Genomic DNA, 10,027 nt, shown 5'->3' with positions numbered 1-10,027 from the left:
GGGACTGCCATAGTGTGAAGGGTTCAAATGGAGAGGAACTTGTTAAGTGTCGACAAGAAAATGTTCTGATTCAGTATGTGGATGTACCTACTAGAGAAGGTGCAAAATCTGAGTTGAAAAATGTGGTACTGGAAAAACACAGCAGGCCAGGCAGCATCTGAGGAGCTTGAAGAAGGGCTTATGCCCGAAATGTCGATTCTCCTGCTCCTCGGATGCTGCCTGGCCTGCTGTGTTTTTCCAGCACCACATTTTTCAACTCTGGTCCCCAGCATTTCCAGTCCTCACTTTCTCCAAGGTGCAAAACTCGACCTACTCTTAGGAAATATGTCAGGGCAGGTGACTGAGGTGTCAGTGGGGGAGCACTTTGGGGCCAGTGACCATAATTCAATTAGTTTTAAAATAGTGATGGAAAAGGATAGACTGTATCTAAAAGTTGAAATTCTAAATTGCAGGAAGGCCAATTTTGACAGCATTAGGCAAGAACTTTCAAAAGCTGATTGGGCGCATATGTTCACAGATAAAGGGACGGCTGGGAAATGGGAAGCCTTCAGAAATGAGATAACAAGAATCCAGAGAAAGTATATTCCTGTTAGGGTGAAAGGGAAGGCTGGTAGGTATAGGGAATGCTGAATGACTAAAGAAATTGAGGGTCTGGTTAAGAAAAAGAAGGAAACATATGTTAGGTATAGACAAGATAGATCAAATGAATCCTTAGAAGTGTATAAAAGCAGTAGGAGTATACTTAAGAGAGAAATCAGGAGGACAAAAAGGGGACATAAGATAGCTTTGGCAAAAAGAGTTAAGAAGAATCCAAAGGATTTTCACAAATACATTAAGGACAAAAGGATAACCAGGGAGAGAATAGGGCCTCTCAAAGATCAGCAAGGTGGCCTTTGTGAGGATCTGCAGAAGATGGGGCAGATACTAAATGAGTATTTTGCATCAGTATTTACTGTGGAAAAGGACATGGAAGATATAGAATGTAGGGAAATAGATGGTGACGTCTTGAAAAATGTCCATATTACAGAGGAGGAAGTGCTGGATGTCTTGAAATACATAAAAGTGAATAAATCCCCAGGAGCTGATCAGGTGTACCCTAGAACTCTGTGGGAAGCTGGGGAAGTGATTGCTGGATCTCTTACTCCGATATTTGTATCATCGATAGTCACAGGTGAGGTGCCGGAAGACTGGAGGTTGGCTAACGTGGTGCAACTGTTTAAGAAAGGTAGTAAGAACAAGCTAGGGAAATATAAACCGGTGAGACTGATTTCGGTGGTGGGCAAGTTGTTGGAGGGAATCCCGAGGGACAGGATGTACAAGTATTTGGAAAAGCAAGGACTGATTAGGGATAGTCAACATAGCTTTGTGCATGGGAAATCATGTTTCACAACTTGATTGAGTTTTTTGAAGAAGTAACAAAGAGGATTGATGAGGGCAGAGCAGTAGATGTGATCTGTATGTATTGACTTCAGTAAGGAGTTCGACAAGGCTCCCCATGGGGGAGACTGATTAGCAAGGTTAGATCTCATGGAATACAGGGAGAACTACCCATTTGGATACAGAACTGGCTCAAAAGTAGAAGACAGAGGGTGGTGGTGAAGGGTTGTTTTTCAGACTGGAGGCCTGTGACCAGTGGAGTGCCACAAGAATTGGTGACGGGTCCACTACTTTTCATAATTTATAAAAATGATTTGAATGTCAGCATAAGAAGTATAGTTAGTAAGCTTGCTGTTGACACCAAAATTGGAGGTGTAGTGGACAGCGAAGAAGGTTAGCGCAGCAGGTCAGGCAGCATCCAAGGAGCAGGAGAATCGACGTTTCGGGCATAAGCCTCCTGAAAGAGGGCTTATGCCCGAAACGTCGATTCTCCTGCTCCTTGGATACTGCCTGACCTGCTGCGCTTTTCCAGCAACACATTTTTCAGCTCTGATCTCCAGCATCTGCAGTCCTCACTTTTTCCTAGCGAAGAAGGTTACCTCAGATTACAACAGGATCTTGATCAGATGGGCCAATGGGCTGAGGAGTGGCAGATGGAATTTAACTTAGATAAATGTGAGATGCTGCATTTTGGGAAAGCAAATCTTAGCAGGACTTATACACTCAATGGTAAGGTTCTAGGGACTGTTGCTGAACAAAGAGACCTTGGAGTGCAGGTTCATAGCTCCTTGAAAGTGGAGTTGCAGGTAGATAGGATAGTGAAGAAGGCTTTCTTTTATTGGTCAGAGTATTGAGTACTGGGAGGTCATATTGCAGCTGTACAGGACATTGGTTAGGTCACTGTTGGAATATTGCATGCAATTCTAGTCTCCTTCCTGTTGGAAAGATGTGAAACTTTAAAGGGTTCGGAAAAGATTTACAAGGATGTTGCCAGGGTTGGAGGATTTGAGCTGTAGGGAGAGGTTGAAGAGGCTGGGGCTGTTTTCCCTAGAGCGTCGGAGGCTGAGAGGTGACCTTATAGAAGTTTAGGAGAAAGTGAGGTCTGCAGATGCTGGAGATCAGAGATGGAAATGTGTTGCTGGAAAAGCGCAGCAGGTCAGGCAGCATCTAGGGAACAGGAGAATCGACGTTTCGGGCATTAGCCCTTTCACCAGTTTCCTCATTTCCCCTCCCCCCAGCCTGTCTCAGTCAAATCCATCAAATTCAGCACCGCCTTCCTAACCTGCAATCTTCTTCCCGACCTCTCCGCCCCCACCCCAGTCTGACCTATCACCCTCACCTTGACCTCTTTCCACCTATCACATTTCCGACGCCCCTCCCCCAAGTCCCTCCTCCCTATCTTTTATCTTAGCCTGCTGGACCAACTTTCCTCATTCCTGAAGAAGGGCTAATGCCCGAAACGTCGATTCTCCTGTTCCCTAGATGCTGCCTGACCTGCTGCGCTTTTCCAGCAACACATTTCCATCTCTTATAGAAGTTTACAAAATTATGAGGGACATGAATAGGATAAATAGGCAGTCTTTTCCCTGAGGAGAAAGTGAGGACTGCAAATGCTGGAGATTAGAGCTGAAAAATGTGTTGCTGGAAAAGCGCAGCAGGTCAGGCAGCATCCAAGGAGCAGGAGAATCGACGTTTTGGGCATAAGCCCTTCTTCAGGAATGAGGAAGGTGTGCCAAGCCGGCTAAGATAAAAGGTAGGGAGGAACGACTTGGGGGAGGGGCGTTGGGAATGCGATAGGTGGAAGGAGGTTAAGGTGAGGGTGATAGGCTGGAGAGGGGATGGGGGCGGAGAGGTAGGGAAGAAAATTGCAGGTCAAGAAGGCAGTGCTGAGTAACCTTCATCCCCCTACGCTCCCGGATTAACGAGTTCAACATGCGGCGAGACATTGAACAATTCTTCCGCTGCCTTCGCCTCCGCGCCTACTTCTTCAACCAGGATTCTCGCCCACCCTCCTGACGACCCCTTCTCCCGCCTCCAACACACCCCATCCACCTGGACACCCCATGCTGGCCTCTTACCTGCCCTCGATCTCTTCATAGGCAACTGCCGCCGCGACATTAACTGCCTCAACCTATCCACCCCTCTTACCCACTCCAACCTCTCACCCTCCCAAAGTTCAGCCCTTCACTCCCTCCACTCCAACCCCAACCTTACTATGAAACCGGCAGATAAGGGAGGCACGGTGATAGTTTGGCACACTGATCTTTACATTGCTGAGGCTAAATGCCAGTTCGCGGACACCTCCTCTGACTGCCCCCTTGACCATCACCCCACCACCCACCACCAAACTATCATCTCCCAGACCATCCATAAACTCATCACCTCAGGGGATCTCCCATCCACCGCCTTCAATCTCAAAGTCTCACAATCCCGCACCGCCCGTTTCTACCTCCTGCCCAAAATCCACAAACCTGAACTGCCCCAGCTGATCCATTGTCTCAATCTGCTCCTGCCCCACCGAACTCATCTCTGCGTACCTCAACGCGGTCCTTTCCCCCTTAGTCCAAGAACTCCCCACCTACGTTCGGGACACCACCCATGGCCTCCACCTCCTCCATGATTTTCGCTTCCCCGGCCCCCAATGCCTTATCTTCACCATGGACATCCAGTCCCTATACACCTCCATCCCCCATCACAAAGGCCTCAAAGCCCTCCGCTTCTTCCTTTCCCGCCAAACCAACTAGTACCCTTCCACTGACACCCTCCTTCGACTGACTGAACTGGTCCTCACTCTGAACAACTTCTCTTTCCAATCCTCCCACTTCCTCCAAACCAAAGGAGTAGCCATGGGCACCCGCATGGGCCCCAGCTATGCCTGCTTCTTCGTCGGATATGTGGAACAGTCCATCTTCCGCAGCTACACTGGCACCACCCCCCACCTATTCCTCCGCTACATCAATGACTGTATCGGCACTACCTCGTGCTCCCACGAGGAGGTTGAACAGTTCATCCACTTTACTAACACCTTCCACCCCGACCTCAAATTTACCTGGACCGTCTCAGACTCCTCCCTCCCCTTCCTAGACCTCTCCATTTCTATGTCGGGCGACCGACTCAACACGGACATTTACTATAAACCGACCGACTGCCACAGCTACCTAGATTACACCTCTTCCCAACCTGCCCCCTGTAAAAACGCCATCCCTATTCCCAATTCCTTTGCCTCCACTGCATCTGCTCCCAGGAGGACCAATTCCAATACTGAACAACCCAGATGGCCACCTTCTTCAAAGACTGCAATTTCCCCTCAGACGTGGTTGATGATGCTTTCCACCGCATCTCCTCCCCTTCCCGCTCCTCCGCCCTTGAACCCTGCCCCTCCAATCGCCAGCAGGACAGAACCCCCCTGGTCCTCACCTACCACCCCACAACCTCCAGATACATCGTATCATCCTTCGTCATTTCCCGCCACCTCCAAACAGACTCCACCACCAAGGATATATTTCCCTCCCCTCCCCTATCAGCGGTCTGGAAAGACCACTCCCTCGTCAGGTCCACACCCCCCACCAACCCAACCTCCACTCCCGGCACCTTCCCTTGCAACCGCAAGAAATGCAAAACTTGCGCCCACACCTTCCTCCTCTCTTCCCTCCAAGGCCCCAAGGGATCCTTCCATATCCATCACAAATTCACCTGCACCTCCACACACATCATTTACTACCTCCGCTGCACCCGATGTGGCCTCCTCTACATTGGGGAGACAGGCCGCCTACTTGCGGAACGTTTCAGAGAACACCTCTGGGACACCCGCACCAACCAACCCAATCGCCCCGTGGCTGAACACTTTAACTCCCCCTCCCACTCCGCCAAGGACATGCAGGTCCTTGGCTTCCTCCATCGCCAGACCATGGCAACACATTGCTTGGAGGAAGAGCGCCTCATCTTCCGCCTAGGAACCCTCCAACCACAAGGGATGAATGCAGATTTCCCCTCCCCCCACCTTATCTCAATCCCAACCCTCTGACTCAGCACCGCCTTCTTGACCTGCAATCTTCTTCCCAACCTCTCCGCCCCCACCCCCTCTCCAGCCTATCACCCTCACCTTAACCTCCTTCCACCTATCGCATTCCCAACACCCCTCCCCCAAGTCCCTCCTCCCTACCTTTTATTTTAGCCTGCTTGGCACACCTTCCTCATTCCTGAAGAAGGGCTTATGCCCGAAACGTCGATTCTCCTGCTCCTTGGATGTTGCCTGACCTGCTGCACTTTTCCAGCAGCACTTTTTTCAGTCTTTTCCCTGAGGTCGGGGAGTCCAGAACTAGAGGGCATAGGTTTAGGGTGAGAGGGGAAAGATATAAAAGAGACCTAAGAGGCAACCTTTTCACTCAGAGGTTGGTACGTGTATGGAATGAGCTGCCAAAGGAAGTGGTGGAGGCTGGTACAATTGCAACATTTAAAAGGCATTTGGATGGGTATATGAATAGGAAGGGTTTGGAGGGATATGGGCCGGGTGCTGGCAGGTGGGAACTAGATTGGATTGGGATATCTGGTCAGCATGGACGAGTTGGACCGAAGGGTCTGTTTCCGTGCTGTACATTTCTATGACTCGATGACTGTATAACACAGCAGACAAGCAGGAGGCTGGGAGAACACTGCAAGGCAGGCAGCATCAGAAGTTGAAGAAGCCAATGTTTTGGGTGTAACCCTTTTTCAGAACTGGGAGTAGGCATAAGGGGAGCTGCAGATAAAGGGGGAGTGGGTTTGGATAGGGAGCGGCGCGTAGTGGTAAGGTGGTGATGGTTGAACACAGGTAGAGGGTGTGGCCTGGTTGGTCGATGGGAGGAATTAATCTGGTTGGTAGCTGGAAGGAAGGGCTGGTCAGAAGAATGGAAGAGAGGAGGAGGCACTGGAAAGGGAGTCCGGGGATGGGAAGGAAGGTTATTTGAAATTGGAGAACCCAATGTCTTCTGGGCTGTAGGCTGCCAGGCAGAAGACTAATCCTAACCCTATCCACCCATTTCAGTTCTCATCCCCATTCTCCCTCCAACTTGACCATCTTTGGCCTCATTCATTGCCAGAATGAATCAGACCACAAATTGTAGAAAGAACACCTCATCTTCCGCCTGTGCAGCCTACAGCCCTAAGGACTGAACATTGAATTCTTCCAGCCTCCTGCTTGTTTTATTTTCTTTTAGCAGTGCCGTACTGTTTTTTTAAAGTTGGAATTAAAAGTGAAAATGTCTATAAACACTTTAAGGTTCTGATCTCTTATAGTATTCAAGACAGATTACCTGGTCATATTTCTGTTTGAAGTTAAAAATGACAAAAGGCCATGTTATAGTCCAACATGTTTATTTGGAAGTACAAGCTTGAAAGATTGCTGTGAAAAGTGCTACACAAATCAAATACTATTATTTTACTTCGTTACTTGTCATTTTCACCTCATTTTTCATTGTATCATCATTTCTTTTGTCATTTAATCTCTCTCTCTCTCACACCTCTCTTTCACCTCACTGCAACATCACTGCTTTTGTGCTTTCTTCCCCACTTAACCGCTTTCCCTATCTTTTTGTTCTTGCCTAATTGATAAGTATGCAAATATTTTTTTCCAATTCTGAACAAAGGCTATGACCTGAAAGCTAATCTCTGCTTCTCCCACATTGCTCCTGGCTAATCCATGGAATATTTCCAACATTTTCTGATTAATTAGGCCGCAAGTATAATATAGTCAGAAGCTAATCAACAAAAAGTGTGAAAAGAACATGGAACCTCCTACTAAAAAAAAGTAATTAAGAAGGAATAAATGAAACTTACATTTAAATAGCAAGTTTAATAAAATAAAGCATCCCAGTTCAGGAACAGTAAAATGAAATAGTGAGGAGAAAGTGAGGTCTGCAGATGCTGGAGATCAGAGCTGGAAATGTGTTGCTGGAAAAGCCAAGCAGGTCAGGCAGCATCCAGGGAACAGGAGAATCGACGTTTCGGGCATAAGCCCTTCTTCAGGCTTGAAATAGTCACATTAGGAAATATCAGGTCTGATTATCAAAAGCACGATCAAAAATATTTTAAGGTGCATCTTAAAGGAGGAAAATGAGAAAGAGAGGTGAAAAGAGGTGCACGGAGGGTGTAGCAGAGCTCTTCAATTCTATTAGTGACGTCCTGGAAGAATTTCAGTAGAATTGTCAAACATGACAATTTCCTGTTATAAGTCAATGCTGACTCTAATGATGCTACCATTGTCTTCCAGTTTTACATTGTACATAGCATCACATTCAGTTTGAGAGGGATAATTCAGGTTAGAAAAACTGTGATGTCACCACCATTACAGATGCCAGACTTCAGCTAATTTGATTCAATCCGAGTGATGTCAAGAAACAGTTGGAAGTGCTGGGTACCACAAAGCTATCCACCTATGACAACATCCCAGTGGTACCAAAGACTCATGCCCCAGAATTTGCTGTGTCACTAGCCAAGCTGTTCTAGTAAGCTGCAGCACTGAATCTACCAGACCATGTGGAAAATTGTTCAGATATGTCCTATACATAAAAAGCAGGAGAAATTCGATCCGGCCAAATACCACCACAATTGTACACTCTCGATCATCAGTAAAGTGATGGTAGGTTCATCCATATAGGCTATTGATCTACACTTACTCAGTGATGCTCAGTCTGGGTTCTGTCAGAGCCACTCAGCTCCTGACCTCATTACAGCCTTCATTCAAACATGGATCAAAAGAGCTGAATTCCAGAGGTGAGGTGAGAGTGACATGAAAGCTACATTTGACCAAGTCCAGCATCAAAGAGTTCTAGCAAAATTGGAGTAAATAGAAATCAGAGGTAAAACTCTCCATTAGTTAAGTGTCATACCTGGCACAAAGGAAGATGATTTTGGTGTTGGAGATCAGTCATCGCAGCTTCAGGACATCTTTGCAGGATTTTCTTTGGGTTATGTCCTTGGCCCAATGATCTGTACTACTTCAATGATTTGCCCTCCATCCTAAGGTAATAAATGGAGGTACACGCTACCAGTTGCAAAATATTCAGCACCTTTCATGACTTCTCAGATACTGATACAGCCAAATGCAGCAAGATCCAGATAATAAGTCGGCTTAGGCCGGCACCTGGCAAATAATATTTGTGCCACATAGGTGTCAGGCAATTACCATCTTCAATATCATCCTTTTGGCATACAATGGTATGGCCATCATTGAATCCTCCAGTATCAATCTCCTGGGGGGTTCCATTGACCAAAAACTGAACTGTACCGGTCATTGTAAGTTCAGTACTATGGCTGCAGAAGCAGGTCAGAGGAATGAGGAACAATGACATACATTTAAGAAAATAGTTTATTATTCACAAGAAAAATATATTCAGTGAGAAAGGAGAATTCAAGAAGGGATAAGTTGACCATGGTTAATCAGCATCCAGTTGAAAGAAACAACACACGATGTGGTAACGATTAGTAGAAAGCCGGAGGATTGGGTAAGTTTTAAAACTGACAAAAGATAATGAACAAAATAATGAAGATAAACTTTGAAGGTAAACTTGCACATAATATCAAAAAGAACAGCAAAAACTTTAAATCTATATAAAGGAAGAGACAGGCCAAAGAGAACATAAATGCTGTTGAAAATGATGCTAAGCAAATAATAAGGAACCATGGAAATGCAGAGGAGTGATAAATACATTGCATCAGTCTGCATAGATGCTAATACTATTCCAAAATACTAAATAAGGGGCAAAAGGAGGAGAGGAAATAAATACTATAACTATCATTTGAGAAAAAGGATTAGGGAAAGTAATGGGGCTAAAAGTCCCCTGGATCTGATGGATTGCATCATAGGATATTAAAATAAGTAGCTACAAACATAGTGCAAGTACTGGTTGCAATCTTCCAAGGATCCTGGAGTTCTGGAAAGGTGCCAGAGAATTATAATACTGCCAACGTAACATCTTTATTTTAAAGGGGAGGAGACAAAATAAGATAACTTAAGGTCATTAAGCTTAACATCTCTTTTCGGGAAAATGTTAGAGCTCATGTTATTATACTACCTCCAAACTATGGTTTCTTCTTAAGTAAGCCAACATATGGTACCTTAAAAAGCACCTGAAAATCAAAATCCATTACATTCACTGCTTTCCCTTCATCTATCCTGCTTGTTACTTCCTCAAAGAATTCTAATACATTTGTCCAGCATAATGATCATATTATGTATTTCTAAATGCTGTGGTATTACATCTTTTATAAGAGATTCTAACAGGTCTTTTTCTTACCCTCCCACCCTGTTTTTCTCTATCTCTTCCTCTTATTCTCTCTCCCTAGTACTTTTGCTATCCATCTCTCTATCTTCTACTGTTTATATCTCTCCCATTCTCCAATTGTGTATATTTCTCTCTATCTTTATCCTGCTCTTTGTCTCTCGAGCTGTCCACTCTATCTCTCCTACTCTATTTCTCTCCAACCTCTCCTTCTCTCAATCTCACGACCAACTATTTCCATCTCTCCTAATATTCCCCTTCCACCTCTTGCATTGCTCTACTCTGCCAGGAGCGCCGCTGCTGCTGACACGTGTCCGATTCTTGATTGGTCAAGTCTGCAGAAGCCGAGCTGAAGTCACAAAGGAGCAGTAGCCAATGGGCAGCGGCCACGG

Source organism: Chiloscyllium plagiosum, unplaced genomic scaffold, assembly GCF_037043375.1.
Source record: "Chiloscyllium plagiosum isolate Xiang-an unplaced genomic scaffold, Cpla_swu_hap1 HiC_scaffold_30, whole genome shotgun sequence".
Classification (NCBI taxonomy): Eukaryota; Metazoa; Chordata; class Chondrichthyes; order Orectolobiformes; family Hemiscylliidae; genus Chiloscyllium; species Chiloscyllium plagiosum.
This window is presented reverse-complemented; position numbering follows the sequence as displayed.